The 18009-nt window shown below is 36.1% G+C and overlaps 1 protein-coding gene across 4 annotated transcripts in view; it reads left to right on the top strand.

Annotated features, from left to right (window-relative positions):
- Positions 1-18009, top strand: part of MARCHF1 (membrane associated ring-CH-type finger 1) — an 891585-nt gene that overhangs the window by 327758 nt on the left and 545818 nt on the right. The gene's annotated exons all lie outside the window — the stretch shown is intronic.

Below are 18009 nucleotides of genomic sequence, written 5' to 3'. Positions count from 1 at the left end.
ACAAGCCTGGAAGTGTGCAAGTAGCCCAGACGGGCCACGCCACCCCACAGTGAATCCCACCCCTAGGAGAGGGGAAGAGAAGGCACACACCAGTCTGACTGTGGCCCCAGCTGTGGGCTGGGGGCAGACATCGGGTCGGACTGCGGCCCTGCCCACCAACTCCAGTTATACACCACAGCACAGGGGAAGTGCCCTGCAGGTCCTCATCACTCCAGGGACTATCCAAAATGACCAAACGGAAGAAATCCCCTCAGAAGAATCTCCAGGAAATAACAACAGCTGATGAACTGATCAAAAAGGATTTAAATAATATAACAGAAAGTGAAATTAGAATAATAGTCATAAAATTAATCGCTGGGCTTGAAAACAGTATACAGGACAGCAGAGAATCTCTTGCTACAGAGATCAAGGGACTAAGGGACAGTCACGAGGAGCTGAAAAGCGCTTTAAATGAAATGCAAAACAAAATGGAAACGACGACAGCTCGGATTGAAGAGGCAGAGGAGAGAATAGGTGAACTAGAAGATAAAGTTATGGAAAAAGAGGAAGCTGAGAGAAAGAGAGATAAAAAAATCCAGGAGTATGAGGGGAAAATTAGAGAACTAAGTGATACACTAAAAAGAAATAATATACGCATAATTGGTATCCCAGAGGAGGAAGAGAGAGGGAAAGATGCTGAAGGGGTACTTGAAGAAATTATAGCTGAGAACTTCCCTGAACTGGGGAAGGAAAAAGGCATTGAAATCCAAGAGGCACAGAGAACTCCCTTCAGACGTAACTTGAATCGATCTTCTGCACAACATATCATAGTGAAACTGGCAAAATACAAGGATAAAGAGAAAATTCTGAAAGCAGCAAGGGATAAACGTGCCCTCACATATAAAGGGAGACCTATAAGACTCGTGACTGATCTCTCTTTTGAAACTTGGCAGGCCAGAAAGGATTGGCACGAGATCTTCAGTGTGCTAAGCAGAAAAAATATGCAGCCGAGAATCCTTTATCCAGCAAGTCTGTCATTTAGAATAGAAGGAGAGATAAAGGTCTTCCCAAACAAACAAAAACTGAAGGAATTTGTCACCACGAAACCAGCCCTACAAGAGATCCTAAGGGGGATCCTGTGAGACAAAGTACCAGAGACATCACTACAAGCATCAAACATACAGACATCACAATGACTCTAAACCCATATCTTTCTATAATAACACTGAATGTAAATGGATTAAATGCGCCAACCAAAAGACATAGGGTATCAGAATGGATAAAAAAACAAGACCCATCTATTTGCTGTCTACAAGAGACTCATTTTAGATCTGAGGACACCTTTAGATTGAGAGTGAGGGGATGGAGAACTATTTATCATGCTACTGGAAGCCAAAAGAAAGCTGGAGTAGCTATACTTATATCAGACAAACTAGACTTTAAATTAAAGGCTGTAACAAGAGATGAAGAAGGGCATTATATAATAATTACAGGGTCTATCCATCAGGAAGAGCAAACAATTATACATGTCTATGCGCCGAATACCAGAGCCCCCAAATATATAAAACAATTACTCATAAACATAAGCAACCTTATTGATAAGAATGTGGTCATTGCAGGGGACTTTAACACCCCACTTACAGAAATGGATAGATCATCTAGACACACGGTCAATAAGGAAACAAGGGCCCTGAATGATACATTGGATCAGATGGACTTGACAGATATATTTAGAACTCTGCATCCCAAAGCAACAGAATATACTTTCTTCTAGAGTGCACATGGAACATTCTCCAATATATATCATATACTAGGTCACAAAACAGCCCTTCATAAGTTTACAAGAATTGAAATTATACCATGCATACTTTCAGACCACAATGCTATGAAGCTTGAATACAACCACAGGAAAAAGTCTGGAAAACCTCCAAAAGCATGGAGGTTAAAGAACACCCTACTAACGAATGAGTGGGTCAACCAGGCAATTAGAGAAGAAATTAAAAAATATATGGAAACAAATGAAAATGAAAATACAACAATCCAAACACTTTGGGACGCAGCATAGGCAGTCCTGAGAGGAAAATACATTGCAATCCAGGCCTATCTCAAGAAACAAGAAACATCCCAAATACAAAATCTAACAGCACACCTAAAGGAAATAGAAGCAGAACAGCAAAGACAGCCTAAACCCAGCAGAAGAGGAGAAATAATAAAGATCAGAGCAGAAATAAACAATATAGAATCTAAAAAAACTGTAGAGCAGATCAACGAAACCAAGAGTTGGTTTTTTGAAAAAATAAACAAAATTGACAAACCTCTAGCCAGGCTTCTCAAAAAGAAAAGGGAGATGACCCAAATAGATAAAATCATGAATGAAAATGGAATTATTACAACCAATCTCTCAGAGATACAAACAATTATCGGGGAATACTATGAAAAATTATATGCCAACAAATTGGACAACCTGGAAGAAATGGACAAATTTCTAAACACCCACACTCTTCCAAAACTCAATCAGGAGGAAATAGAAAGCTTGAACAGACCCATAACCAGCGAAGAAATTGAATCGGTTATCAAAAATCTCCCAACAAATAAGAGTCCAGGACCAGATGGCTTCCCAGGGGAGTTCTACCAGACGTTTGAAGCAGAGATAATACCTATCCTTCTCAAGCTATTCCAAGAAATAGACAGGGAAGGAAAACTTCCAGACTCATTCTATGAAGCCAGTATTACTTTGATTCCTAAACCAGAGAGAGACCCAGTAAAAAAAGAGAACCACAGGCCAATATCCCTGATGAATATGGATGCAAAAATTCTCAATAAGATACTAGCAAATCAAATTCAACGGCATATAAAAAGTATTATTCACCATGATCAAGTGGGATTCATTCCTGAGATGCAGGGCTGGTTCAACATTCGCAAATCGATCAACGTGATACATCACATTAACAAAAAAAAAGAGAAGAACCATATGATCCTGTCAATCGATGCAGAAAAGGCCTTTGACAAAATCCAGCACCCTTTCTTAATAAAAACCCTTGAGAAAGTCGGGATAGAAGGAACATACTTAAAGATCATCAAACCCATTTATGAAAAGCCCACAGCTAACATCATCCTCAACAGGGAAAAACTGAGAGCTTTTTCCCTGAGATCAGGAACACGACAGGGATGCCCACTCTCACCGCTGTTGTTTAACATAGTGCTGGAAGTTCTAGCATCAGCAATCAGACAACAAAAGGAAATCAAAGGCATCAAAATTGGCAAAGATGAAGTCAAGCTTTCGCTTTTTGCAGATGACATGATATTATACACGGAAAATCCGATAGACTACACCAAAAGTCTGCTAGAACTGATACATGAATTCAGCAAAGTTGCAGGATACAAAATCAATGTACAGAAATCAGTTGCATTCTTATACACTAACAATGAAGCAACAGAAAGACAAATAAAGAAACTGATCCCATTCACAATTGCACCAAAAAGCATAAAATACCTAGGAATAAATCTAACCAAAGATGTAAAAGATCTGTATGCTGAAAACTATAGAAAGCTTATGAAGGTAATTGAAGAAGATATAAAGAAATGGAAAGACATTCCCTGCTCATGGATTGGAAGAATAAATATTGTCAAAATGTCAATACTACCCAAAGCTATCTACACATTCAATGCAATCCCAATCAAAATTGCACCAGCATTCTTCTTGAAACTAGAACAAGCAATCCTAAAATTCATATGGAACCACAAAAGGCCCCAAATAGCCAAAGTAATTTTGAAGAAGAAGACCAAAGCAGGAGGCATCACAATCCCAGACTTTAGCCTCTACTACAAAGCTGTCATCATCAAGACAGCATGGTATTGGCACAAAAACAGACACATAGACCAATGGAATAGAATAGAAACCCCAGAACTAGACCCACAAATGTATGGCCAACTCATCTTTGACAAAGCAGGAAAGAACATCCAATGGAAAAAAGACAGTCTCTTTAACAAATGGTGCTGGGAGAACTGGACAGCAACATGCAGAAGGTTGAAACTAGACCACTTTCTCACACCATTCACAAAAATAAACTCAAAATGGATAAAGGACCTGAATGTGAGACAGGAAACCATCAAAACCTTAGAGGAGAAAGCAGGAAAAGACCTCTCTGACCTCAGCCGTAGCAATCTCTTACTCGGCACATCCCCAAAGGCAAGGGAATTAAAAGCAAAAGTGAATTACTGGGACCTTATGAAGATAAAAAGCTTCTGCACAGCAAAGGAAACAACCAACAAAACTAAAAGGCAACCAACGGAATGGGAAAAGATATTTGCAAATGACATATCGGACAAAGGGCTAGTATCCAAAATCTATAAAGAGCTCACCAAACTCCACACCCGAAAAACAAATAACCCAGTGAAGAGATGGGCAGAAAACATGAATAGACACTTCTCTAAAGAAGACACACGGATGGCCAACAGGCACATGAAAAGATGTTCAACGTCGCTCCTTATCAGGGAAATACAAATCAAAACCACACTCAGATATCATCTCACGCCAGTCAGAGTGGCCAAAATGAACAAATCAGGAGAATATAGATGCTGGAGAGGATGTGGAGAAACGGGAACCCTCTTGCACTGTTGGTGGGAATGCAAATTGGTGCAGCCGCTCTGGAAAGCAGTGTGGAGGTTCCTCAGAAAATTAAAAATAGACCTACCCTATGGCCCAGCAATAGCACTGCTAGGAATTTATCCAAGGGATACAGGAGTACTGATGCATAGGGGCACTTGTACCCCAATGTTTATAGCAGCACTCTCAACAATAGCCAAATTATGGAAAGAGCCTAAATGTCCATCAACTGATGAATGGATAAAGAAATTGTGGTTTATATACACAATGGAATACTACGTGGCAATGAGAAAGAATGAAATATGGCCTTTTGTAGCAACGTGGATGGAACTGGAGAGTGTGATGCTAAGTGAAATAAGCCATACAGAGAAAGACAGATACCATATGGTTTCACTTTTATGTGGATCCTGAGAAACTTAACAGAAACCCATTGGGGAGGGGAAGGAAAAAAAAAAAAAAAGAGGTTAGAGTGGGAGAGAGCCAAAGCATAAGAGACTGTTAAAAACTGAGAACAAACTGAGGGTTGATGGGGGGTGGGAGGGAGGGGAGGGTGGGTGATGGGTATTGAGGAGGGCACCTTTTGGGATGAGCACTGGGTGTTGTATGGAAACCAATTTGACAATAAAATTCATATATTAAAAAAAAAAAAAAAAAGATGGGCGCCTGGGTGGCTCAGTCGGTTAAGCGTCCGACTTCGGCTCAGGTCACGATCTCGCGGTCTGTGAGTTCGAGCCCCGCGTCGGGCTGTGGGCTGATGGCTCAGAGCCTGGAGCCTGCTTCTGATTCTGTGTCTCCCTCTCTCTCTGCCCCTTCCCCGTTCATGCTCTGTCTCTCTCTGTCTCAAAAATAAATAAAAAACATTAAAAAAAAAAAAGAAAAGAAAAAAATTCCACATAAAAAAAAATATCCTTGTATATCAGAAAAAAAAAAAAAGTGCACGTGAACACTTCTTTTCAGATGTGTGTGTTGTGAAATTCTATTTTATTTTGATGATAGTTAAATTGTGACTACTAAAAAGCAGATAAAAATAAATAGAAAAGGAGATGAAATTCACCAAAAGGAAGAGACACAAATCCTTTTAAAAATGAGTGTGAACAATTTGACATTAAATTATATTAAAAACAAATAAAATAAAGAAAAAAATGAATGTAAATAATTAGGAAGGTTTCTAGATGAGAAAGTTCATTTAATTGCCATGTTGGAAACTCTTACTGTTTATTAAATTAGCAGTTATATTAGGCCTTCAGTTTATTCTCTGTCCTAATATTTTCTAAAGTATTCATTTCATAATGAATTCTATTAAAAGTGAGAACATGTTGTCTAGACAAATATGTTGCAATAAGAAACTTGTACATATTTACTAACATTGTAAAGAATAGAGTTTCTATAATAGTTCTGGCTTTGGCAGTGACAATAATTGTTGATTGCTTTGTGGTCATTACGATCATCTGATTTCCATTTTCTGATTTCAGTTTGGCAGAAAATACAAACTTCTCTTTTGTTCAGAGAACTTCTCTTTTGTTCCTCCTGTTTTTCTTCAAATAGTGGTTTTCCAGGAGTGAAACCATAATTTTTTTGACAAAGAAAATATTTGCCATATGTAACACATAGAATAGTGTTAATATCATAATATATATTCTTCGGTGAAATAAGAAACAGATACATAATGCAGCAGGAACATAGACAAAAATATCAGCAATCAGTTTCCAGAGAAGGAAATGAAAAAGGCCATAAAAAGATGCTCAATATCCTTAAACATAAAAGAAATGCAATATAAAGTCATAGTGGGTTACAATTTTTCATCCATCAGATTTGAAAGGGTTTTGAGAAAACAGGCCCATATATTGGGTGGAGAAGATTGTGAATGTGATTTCTAAACATCAACACAGAATTTTATACCCAGTGATATACCAAAAACACCTCTTAATAAAGAAGGTAAAATAGTCACGTCTAATCTCTTAAGCCAGGCCTTGAATTTTTACCTTCAGTATTAATATTCATTTTTAGAAATTCCATGTAGTTCTTTTTAAAAAAATGCTAACTTATTTCTCATAGTTTCCTGTTACCTGATACTATTGTAAATTTTGTGTTTTTTTTCTTTGAACATGGTAACTACAGTTTTTAAATCCATATCTTTGAATGGAATATCTAATATATTTCCAAGTCTTTTTCTGCTCTTTGTTCTAATTTTTGTTCATAGTTCTTTATTTCCTAATGTACTGGACTCTTTTTTTTTCTTTTCTTTTTTTGTTGATGGGTTGCTTATTATTATTTTTTTTTTTTTGAGAAAATGAATTGTTGGGATTCTTTGAGTCCAAAAATGAAAGCTGTCATTCTTCAAAGAGATACTTGGTTTTCCTCTGTCAAGCACCTGAGTAACTATTATGGACACCTCTTAGAACTCACAACCACCTTGGGTTCATACCTTGGCATTTAATGCTCTTTCCTACTCCCTGTAAATATCAAAATGAAAGCATATACACCATGGTGACTCTAGTTACTAATACTGTTCTGTATGTTTGAAAGTTGCTAAGAGAGTAGATTTAAAAATTTTTCAACACACACACACACACACACACACACACGCACACAAATGGTAATTATGTGAGGTGATGGATGTATTAATTAACCTTTTTGTGGTAATCATTTTATGTAATGCACATATTTTAAAAGCATAAATCATTCAGTTTGACAAATGCTTTCAGGACAAAACAGAGTCCTAGCTTCCAGTTAATCATCTGTGTTCCAACCATCCTCAGACTTTGGCTTAGATATCTATTACTGCAGTAATTCTATGTAACAATCACAGTACTTTAGTGATATACAGAAATAAGGATATATTGCTCGTGTATCTGAGGTAGTCACCGAGGTAGCTCTGAGAATCTTCAAGGGGCTTGTTGGGCTCTGTGGGTGTCAGCTGGCTGTCAGCAGAAAATGGTCTCAGTTGGCATGATGGTGATTTAACACCATTTCTGATGGTTGTTTTCATCCTCTCCTGAGGACTACACAGGGCTAGCCTAGGCATATCCCTGTCATGGCCATCTCGGAGGATATGAATGAGAAAACCCAAACTTCTAAGCACCTTTCAAGCTTCTGCTTTTGCAGCATGCTGACTGATATCCCATTGGTTCAAAGCAAGCCACATAGTAAAACCAGAGGCAGGGTGGTAAATCACTACATAACAAAGGATATGGATACACTTTGGATTGAAAAATGGGGGCGTTTTTTCAGTTTAACGTAGTTCAGTAACTTATTATTTTGTCAGTTCTGTGATGCTATTAAGAAGTTTATTGTTTTTATATTTACCTAATATTTTTGGTGTTTTAATTTGTATAAATGTTTGAAATAGAATACCTTAAGAGAACAGGTTTCTGTTCTCATTGTTTTCATTGATTTATTTTTTTAAAACTATCTATAATTACTGATCTGTTTTAACATTTTGAGGCAGGTGTCATCAAATACAAAACATATATGATGTCACCATTACATATGGGTGAATTGGTTGGACCAAACATTAATGTAATTTAGGGTGATATTTGATTTGCATAATTAGATAAAAGATTAAGTTTTTCTTGTATAACAGCTGAGCATATGGATTTATAAAATGAAGACAATTTGAACCGTACTTCTCATAAGGCTTCTAGAAGAAATAAGTGCAGATAGATTTTTTAAAAAATAATAATATAGTAGGGGTGCCTGAGTGGCTCAGTTGGTTAAGCATCTGACGTTGGCTCAGGTCATGATCTCAGGGTTGTGGGTTTGAGCCCCGTGACGGGCTGTATGCTGGCAGCTCAGAGCCTGGAATCTGCTTCGGATTCTGTTTCCCTCTCTCTCTGCCCCTCCCTGCTCATGCTCTGTCTTGCTCTCTCAAAAAATAAATAAACATTAAAAAAGTTTAAAAAAATAATAAGAGTGTCATTTGTACTATATGCAGTGTTTCATTTCACTTGAGAACATACTGAGGAAAAATTTTTCATGTCTATAAATATTCCTTTACTATGTACTTTTAATGACTACATGTTATTTTATTCTGTTGTTGACCACAATTTATTCAGCCAAACTCTTATTTTTAGACAGGTTGGCTGTATTTTTTTATTATTAATAATGCAACAAGGAATATTCATGTATATTTCTATGTTCTTTGTATTTATTTTTTAGGATAAGTTACCTGAATTAGAATGAATTGATTAAAGTTTATGCCCATATTCAAGGATGTGATACATATTTCTTAAGAAGAAACAAAATGTTATTTTTATGTATTAATTTTTTAGCTTTTTTAAAACAAATTCCAGTGTCACTAGCATTCAGTGTTAGTTTCAGGTGTAATGTACAGTGATTCAACAATTCTGTATATTACTCATTGCTCATCACAACAAGTGTACTCTTAATTCCCTTTGCCTATTTCACCCATCCCCCCCCCCCCCCCACCTCCCCTCTGGTAACTATCAGTTTTTTTCTCTATAGTTAAGGGTCTGTTTTTTGGTTTCTCTCTCTCTCTCTCTCTCTTTTTTTTTTCCTTGTTCTTTTGTTCTGTTTCTTAATTTCCACATATGAATGAAAGCGTATAGTATTTGTCTTTCTCTATTTCATTTAGCTTTATATTCTCAAGATCCATTCGTGTATTTGCAAATGGCAAGATTTCGTTCTATTTTATGGCTGAGTAATATTCCATTTTTTATGGATACCACCTCTTCTTTATCCATTCATCAATCAGTGGACACTTGGGCTGCTTCCACATCTTGGCTACTGTATATCATACTGCCATAAACATAGGGATATAAGTATCCCTTTGAATTAGTGTTTTTGTATTCTTTGGGAAAATACTCAGTAGTGCGATTACTGGATCATATGGTAGTTCTTTTTTTAACTTTTTTGTGGAACCTCCATACTGTCTTGCACAGTGGCTGTACCAGTTTGCATTCCCACCAACAGTGCACACGGGCTCCTTTTTCTCCACAGGGATGTGGTATGGATTTCTATATTTGCCTCCAGAAAGGTTGTTTACCTGTTGCATACTCTAGAAATGAATGAAGACCACTCCAAGGAGATCAGATGGAGGATATTTTTTCAGAGCTTGCTGTATCAAGGGAGTCAGTCACCATCAGTTGCATTTGACAGAGACTCAGAGGCAGTCAGGCAAGTGGGAAAGCTTTAGAGTGAACCAAAGGGGTTTCAGGGATTCTCTGGTTGGAATTTATTGGTATGGTAAGTTGGAGACAGGCTAACTAGAAGCAGTGCATCTTATGTGATTGGTTTGGGGAGCATATTTAGCTCTGTCTCTCATTGGTCCTGAGTTGGAGGCAGGGACAAAACAAAACAAAACGAAATAAAACCCTCTAACAACTTACCACTTGTTGATCAAATCCTGACTGTTCTGGGCCAGTTTTTTTGGCAAAGTTTTCTGGCAAAGTTTTTTTTTTTTTTTTTTTTTTGGCCTGGTTTTTGCAGATGTTATAGTGTGGCTTCCTGGACTTCTTATGTAGATCAGAGCTCTTGCCATATATGGTCTGGCTAGTGCTCATTTGTATATTTAGTCTTTCAGTACCGAAAAGAACCATCTAAGAACCAAGTGCTTAATTTGCATTGTGGTTTTATTTATTTCAAACAATCACTTATAAATTAAATATTCATGGAAAGGTTTTGGCAAAATAATTGACCCATAGCAATGTCTTAACAAATACCAGCTATTATTGTTTACTTATTTTTAAATTTAACTTCCTAAAATAGTGTATTCAGCATATTACCTTCATCAAAATTCAATGGCATTTAATTTCCTATGTGACTATCTTAGTTCAGGCTGCTATAACAGAATACCATTGACTAGGTAACTTATAAGCAACAGAAACTTGTGTCTCAGAATTCTGCAGACTAGGAAATCCAAGATCAAGATGTTGCAGATTGATCGCCTTGTGGGAGCCCGCCTCCTGATTCATAGATAGCCATGTTCTTGCTGTGGCGGAAAGGTGAGGGATACTTCAGGGGTGTCTTTTATAAGGACACTAATCCCATTCTTGAGGGATCCAGCCTTGTGACCTAATCACTATCCAAAGGTCCCTTCTCTCAATACTATCACAATGGGGATTAGGTTTCAACATATGAATTTTGGGAGAACACAACATTCAGTATAGCAGTGATGATGTGAAAATCTGTACCTAATGCTCAAGAGTTTCATATTGTGTCCCTAATGTGTACATCCAAAGCTCACGTGCCTATTCATAAACTCAACTCCTACATCATAACTTACTTACGTCTGCATAAGTCACTTGTTTCTGACTGTTACATTATTTTTTTCCTTTTCCAAAATTCCTTCTCCTTTTAAGTCTATTTGAATTTTACAATTCTTCAAAACTCATTAATTTTCCACGTGCTGTATTTAAATTAGTTACCATCAGACTCTCTCCTTTTTGTATTGTACTGGATATCACTACTACTAATTTGATATCACGTGGTGATTTATATTCCTATCTTGTTTGGCCAGTTCAATTATGTACAGAGGCAAACATTCTCATAGATTTTTATATCTTCTTTATTGATGAATGTAATCTCTTCTATTAATAGGTGCTCAACACATATTTCTTGATCAATTAATATTTTCATATGAAACCAAGGATCTAGGTGCTAATAAATTCTTTACTAGAGAAAATTAACTTCAGGGTTTTAGTGTTCCCATTTTTGTAAAGGAGATAATGCTTCAAGTTTCCTTTCAGAGAGTTGAGAGTAATGAGAACACTTAAAGTTTATCTGTTTCTAGAAAAGGCATTATGTAACAAATAATCATGCTGGCAGGAATGCGTGAATAAACATTGGGAAATAGTAAAGCATTTATGTTTGTTGTAGGAAAAATATTATGACCTAATAGCAGCAGTTCCCATGCTTCTCACTGCTTATCTTCTATAATGTATCAAATAGGGAAGAAGTCATGCCTTTTGTCTGTCAGAAACGACTTTTTTCTCCCCAGATTTTGACTAGCTCAAACTGCAGTGCAAAAATGCTTTTATTATTCCGCTTACTGGTTTCAGTATCTTTTGAAGAAAATCTTCAGATCATGGTCCATATTGTTGGCGTTGGAATTATCTATTTGATATGAATTCCACTTTCTTGCAGCACTAAAAATTCATAAAAGACACAATGAAACACTTTTCTTTCAGATCAGAGTAGGGTAGTTGGGAAGAAGAAGGTATAAAGTTTTATTTCATGTAGTGTATACTTGCAGTAGAAGCCAGAAACACACAGCGGGGTGAGAGATTTTAAAAGGAAAATTTATCACTAGGAAGCTATGGGTTGTTAGTAACAACCTGAGGAGATTTCTTATAGAAAGATATAAGAACAGCAAAGTGTCTCAAATAAAGGAGCAAAACAGAACTTTAAATATTCATTATAGTGAGTAGGATTAATTTGGGGGAAATGTCATTGTCCATAGTTTCTCTACTAACATTAATCTTTGAAAACATATTAAATAAAATAACAACCTTCCATTAAATGCAAGTGGGATTAATAAATATAGTTTATTCTTTGATGGACAAAGATACTTTGTATTTTTTTAATAGTTAATATTTTCTTAATATTTAAGACTATATTTTTAATCGCTATTAATTTTTGTTTTGAAATGAATCATAGAATATAAATTTTTGACTTAAAGCATTTATTTATGAAAACTCTATAGCCTATACCAAAAAAACTCAACTGCTAGAGAAGAATTAGGTCTTCTTTTTCTTTTTTTCTATTTGTTTTAAATTTGAAAAACACTGGTAAATACTTTCAAGGATACTTACTGATAATTACTACTTTTACAAACTAATATTATCACATACAAAAGGACTGAGATATTTTACTCTGAAGGGGAGATAAACTACTGCTTATTAATGATTATGTTTTAAATTCTAACGCTGATTAATTTATAGCTCAGAGATCAGGGTTAAAGCAGATTCTTATATTGCGTTATTGAATGCTTTAACAATGGATTGGGGTGTTTAGCCCAGCATAAGTAAGGTGTTGTGACCGACTCCCTTACAAGTTTTCAATTACTTACTAATGTACAAGAATAGAATTCACTTTGAACTTCTTAAAAGCCTTTCCAAATGAATTCCATGATATAGAATTAAGATAAACATGTCATTTTTCATTTAAACCATGCTACTTTGGGGAAGAAGAGAAGCACTGACTAAGGTGATAATGCCCTCAGGGGTCATGGGGACCATCATCCTAAGCTAATCAGAATATGTTATTGTCCTACAGAGAATGCACAATGAACACTTCCCCCATCACCAAATAACCAGGTTTTTAAATGAACCCCCTTTTGGCTTTATACACATACATACATTCTCGTAAGATTCTAGATAAAGACTTTTTAAAATTCATGGGTACCATCTCAAATTTCTGAGAGAGAAATGACCTGCCCACCTTTTTTTTTTCCTGCACTCTTTTCATAGGTTACATTAGCATTGAATTTTATTGAAGTCCTCTGTATATCACTGATGTATCATATTTAACATTGTCATGGCACAATTAAAAAAAACAGCCGTTTTACATGTTTTGAAGCAGTGTTTGTAAACACTCACTTTCTCTGGCTGTAATGCTTATAGAGATGCAAAAGTGCAGTTTGAAATTTTAAGAGTAACATCTATATTATAAGAATTCAAGATAAAAGCTAGAAAAATTTTTTTTTTAATTTTATTTTTTAATATATGAAATTTACTGTCAAATTGGTTTCCATACAACACCCAGTGCTCATCCCAAAAGGTGCCCTCCTCAATACCCATCACCCACCCTGCCCTCCCTCCCACCCCCCATCAACCCTCAGTTTGTTCTCAGTTTTTAACAGTCTCTAATGCTTTGGCTCTCTCCCACTCTAACCTCTTTTTTTTTTTTTTTTTTTTTTTTTTTCCTTCCCCTCCCCCATGGGTTTCTGTTATGTTTCTCAGGATCCACATAAGAGTGAAACCATATGGTATCTGTCTTTCTCTGTCTGTATGGCTTATTTCACTTAGCATCACACTCTCCAGTTCCATCCATGTTGCTACAAAAGGCCATATTTCATTTTTTCTCATTGCCACGTAGTATTCCATTGTGTATATAAACCACAATTTCTTTATCCATTCATCAGTTGATGGACATTTAGGCTCTTTCCATAATTTGGCTATTGTTGAGAGTGCCGCTATAAACATTGGGGTACAGGTGCCCCTATGCATCAGTACTCCTGTATCCCTTGGATAAATTCCTAGCAGTGCTATTGCTGGGTCATAGGGTAGGTCTATTTTTAATTTTCTGAGGAACCTCCACACTGCTTTCCAGAGCGGCTGCACCAATTTGCATTCCCACCAACAGTGCAAGAGGGTTCCTGTTTCTCCACATCCTCTCCAGCATCTATAGTCTCCTGATTTCTTCATTTTGGCCACTCTGACTGGCGTGAGGTGGTATCTGAGTGTGGTTTTGATTTGTATTTCCCTGATAAGGAGCGACGTTGAACATCTTTTCATGTGCCTGTTGGCCATCCGGATGTCTTCTTTAGAGAAGTGTCTATTCATGTTTTCTGCCCATTTCTTCACTGGGTTATTTGTTTTTCGGGTGTGGAGTTTGATGAGCTCTTTATAGATTTTGGATACTTAAAAGCTAGAAAAATTTGAGCACAATGAAAAACACTCTAACTTTTGTTGAAATTATGAGAAATAGAAAGAATTTAGGCTCATTACATGGGGCTAGATGATGTAATGGTGACAGATGACAAAATTGAGCTATTTGAGTACAAATTTACTTTCTTTTTTTCCCATTGAGACTACTTCAACAGACGTATCCTCCCCAAAATCAAGTTCTAGGAATAAATCGTTCTATCCTAAGGCACTGAAAGAAGTTTCATATCATAAATGACTCAGGTATTCATATTGGGGGAAACATGATGAATTGAAGAATTGAAGAAAGCCCAAGACAGTTAAAGTGGGGAAAGGTGGAATTCAGAAATAAGGTACCCAAATAACATGACAGTTTTTAAAAGAAAATATTTTTATTTATTTTATTTTTTAAAAATGTTTGTTTATTTTGAGAGAGAGAGGGAAAAAAAACAGCTTGAGCTGAGGAGGGGCAGAGAGAGAGCATTCCAAGCAGGCTTTGTGCTGTTAGCGTGGATCCTGTTGTGGGGCTCAGTCCTACAGACGCAAGTTCATGACCTACGCCAAAATCAAGTCGGGCAACTCAGCCAACTGAGCCACCCACGCACCCTAGAAATTATTTTAAAAAGTAGCTTATGAGCAAGTAGAAAAACAACATCGTGTGAAGTATGAGCAAGTAGAAATAACAACATCAACAAAATACTGAGGTGAATGTCTTATGATTAATTAGTCCCTTTTTGTCTTTTATTGTTATTATTACACTCCTAATTTATTGGACTGTTGTAAATGTAGAAAGACCACAATAGTCTCTTATGATGACTTTACAGACCAAATTGAGGCATGAGAGCACAGTGATAGGTTAGCTGTTTGAATTTGAGTATTGATTAATAAATTCATGTAAGTTTTAGGACCATGCTTTAGCAGCATGTAACTTGTCTCTTCAAAAATTTTTTATTAGTGGTAGGATGGGGAGGAGATTACTAAAACCCATTAATCAAATCAGAATGTGATGAATGCATGAAAAGGATAAAATACATGATTTGGGAGAAATGTAGAGAAGAATATCTCCAGTGGTGCTTATAAAATTCATCTTTAGAAAATTTTAATTATTAGAAAGTTATTATTTCTATTGAATGGAAATTTATCTTCTTGTAACTTTTTTTTGTTTTATTCTTTGGAGATTATAAAGAATGTTGAGCCTTTTTTTTTTTTTTTTCCTAAATGAAAGCCATTGAGTTATTTGAAAGCTCTCATAATTATCTTGGTAAAAATCCTCAATTTTTTCAATTATTTGTGAAATGACATGGTTCTGCATTTTTATGCAATATTTGTTATTGCCATTGGTCACAGAATATTTTATACAATTTATCACATCTCATTCCAGGATTATAAATAAAATAAGAAATATCTGTGAAAATTAGAATAGTGTATGATAGTCACCTCCCTTATTTTAGGTTCTGTTTCCTGTTGATATCGCTGAAAAGCATACAAGAAAGTGAGTCACTATTAAATTCTCAAGTATATCTTTTAGTGTATGCTTATTCTAAACCAATGTTTATCTAACTTTTAGGAAGATAAAAGTGCAAGTCCTTAGCTAAATTCTTATAATTTTACATTATACTAGCTAACCTAGTATCAAAATATGGATATTTTGGGAAAAAAGAGGCCATACTTGATTTAAAAATCCCTCATTTTGTTTGCACAAAAACTATAATGTAGACAGAATGTGGCCCAGCAACAAAGCTAAGGTCATTTTATTTTGCAAATTGACTTACATACTAAACTATCTGATTTAGTTTAGACTAAATTTTCATTCTACACATGAGAAAACTGAGACAAAATGAGGATAAACAGCTTGACAATGTTTATGTCAGTGCTAAGTGGCAGGCCCGGGAATCAATTAAAAGGGTTATTTACATACCTACAATCTGTTAATTTGCTGCAAAAATGTTTTGTTTATTCAGTTTTGTCCATCTTTATGATAAATATTAAAGTCACATTTTATTATACAATTTTTATTACTTTAAAACAAGAGTACAATTGAAAACCACCAGATAACACAAGTTTTGCATAGTATGACATTTAGGATGGATTTCATTGATAGGAATTAACAAAAATGTACCAACCGTCATGAATACGAACATCTGTATTTATTTATATCAGGCCAGTGTTGATTGAAAAGCATAAAAAAAAGCATAACAAAGCTTACATGTTGTTTAATTTTATTTTTATTGCAAAGCTTTATGGTGCACAAAAGCTGCATGCCTCTTACCTGGCCAGGATTTTTTTCCCAGTAAACGTATATAATGCCGAGCGAGTTGAGGAAGCATGTTTTATTTATCCATCCTAAAAAAATGTACCAATGGTGTAGAATTTTATTGTGAGTTTGAAAAGGCTAAAACATTATCAAAACTTGAATTTCTGTCATCACAAAAACCCTGTCTTGAAGCCTCTAGAATTGCTTATCACATTGCTAAGAGAAAGAATCCATACGTATTGGAAAGCTCTTGGTGAAGCCATATGCCCTGGAAATGTCAGGATGGTTTATGAGGAAGCACACTGAATCAATGCCTCTCTTAAGGGCATCATTTATATCAAAGTCAGTGATATTCTTTTAATATTTTGAAGCAAATCATGGAGGAATTGGCAGCTCTAATTTCCCTTCAGCATAAAACTGGATGAAACTGTTGCTGTTCTTTCAGTGCAACCAGCTCTTATGTTCAAGCATCAAATATCAGTGAAGAATTCCTGTTCTGTGAGTCCCCCTTGCAAACTGCTGAGGCCATTATTATCTTTAGATGGTGAAATATCTATGCCAAGCCAAATTTCAACAGGAAAAAAAAAATCTTGTTACCCTGAGTAGAGCACCTGCACTTTTTGGCAATATATCTGAATTTGCAACTTTAAGAAATCAAGAAGTTCAGGGGTGCCTGAGTGGCTCAGTCGGTTGAACATCTGACTCTTGATTTGGGCTGACTGAGCCCTGTGTTGGGCTCTACGCTGACAGTATGGAGCCTGCTTAGGATTCTCCCTGTCCTCTCCCTGTGCCCCTCCCCTGCTCATGCACACATGCATACTCTCTCTCTCTCTCTTTCTCTCAAAATGAAAAAAAAATAAACATTAAAAAAAATAAGTTCAACAGGCATCATTGGGACTCATTGGTTTCTATACTGTGAATATTTGCATCAAGGACTTTAACAACCATCCCAAACAGATCTTTTCCATTGCTGTGTTGTCTGGTTCATCAGCTACAGGGGTTTGAACAACCAGCTTTTCAAGAGGTGTATTTAATTTTTTTTAATATTTATTTGTTTTTGAGAGAGAGAGAGTGCATGCAAATGGGGGGAGGGGCAGAGCGAGAGGGAGACACACAATCCCAAGCAGCCTCCAAGCTGTGAGCTGTCAGCACAGAGCCTGATGCAGGGCTTGAACTCACAGACTGTGACATCATGACCTGAGCTGAAGTCAGACACTTAACCAGCTGAGCCACTCAAGCGCCCCTCAAAAGGTGTATTTTAAAGTCAAGAAATGGAATAAAATGTGGAGTTCCTTTTAACTTTTGGCTTTCAGTAGACATGTTGCAAGAAAGATTGATCAGATTTGTGGTGAGCCTAGCATAAAGTATAGAGGTGTTGAAACATACATTGTACAGTTGAAATGAATACGGAATTGTGTGTCAACTATACTAATTTTTTTAAATTGGTCATATGTTAGGCATTTCTTTGCAGGAAAATAATTGCCTTTTTTTTTTTTTTGTTCAGGTAAGGTTAAGTTTGTCTACACACAGCAGGAGGAAAAACACTGGTACTTAAAGATAGATGT

Source organism: Panthera onca, chromosome B1 (genome assembly GCF_046562875.1).
Source record: "Panthera onca isolate mPanOnc1 chromosome B1, mPanOnc1 haplotype 2, whole genome shotgun sequence".
Taxonomy (NCBI): Eukaryota; Metazoa; Chordata; class Mammalia; order Carnivora; family Felidae; genus Panthera; species Panthera onca.
Note: the sequence above shows the minus strand (reverse complement) of the source record. Positions and strands in the feature narration are given on the sequence as shown.